The following is a 789-nucleotide window of genomic DNA, read 5'->3' on the forward strand; positions in this document are numbered from 1 at the left end:
CTAAGGTCCTGCCCTGAACTCCTGAGGACAGGCCATGTTATCCTCCAAATTGGCCCACATAGTATCTGGCCTGTGGCTCCCAGTGGCTGGAGGTGAACTCTTTCCACACTCAGCTCACTGAGGGTGTTTAAGAGCTCATGTGTGGAGATTGTGCCTCCAGCACTACTCCAGAGCTCGCCTGTTGCCAGAGGCAGCAACTGGCAGACAATTCACTGTCACATAGTCAGGACCCTGGGGTGGGTCTTTTCTGGTAATCTTATTCCATTTAAGGGTGGCAATCAGAGCAAAAAAAAAAAAAGGAAAATTTTTTCCCAAGCATGAATACTGCTCATGGAAATGGAGAGAGGCAGCTCCTGGCAATCACCCCAGGGAACACCAAATTTAGCCCAAAGGTTGACTATGTTTAAAATTTTTTAATGACAAAAATAACATAAGAGCATTAAAGTCATTTTGAAAAAAATGGAGAATTAAGCCACAGTCACACAGGCACAACTGCTTTAGTTTTTGTTTCTTTTAGGCTCTTACAAACATCTCTTTTTACACAGTTGCAATTCTGAGATACATGCAATTTTGTACCATTCTCTTGTCAATGTATGAAAAGCACTTAAGAGAAGCATCAGTTACCCATAAGAGAGGTGAGTGTTTAAATTCCCGTTTCTGTCACCTACTAGCTGTGCAAATTCCCAAATCTTTGCTGATTTTCTGTTTCTTGTCTATAAAGTGGTTCAAACTACCTCATAGGATTGTTGTAAGAATCAATTGTGGTAATTCATAAAGTCACTTAACAGA

This window comes from Chrysochloris asiatica, unplaced genomic scaffold, assembly GCF_000296735.1.
Source record: "Chrysochloris asiatica unplaced genomic scaffold, ChrAsi1.0 scaffold00042, whole genome shotgun sequence".
Lineage (NCBI taxonomy): Eukaryota > Metazoa > Chordata > Mammalia > Afrosoricida > Chrysochloridae > Chrysochloris > Chrysochloris asiatica.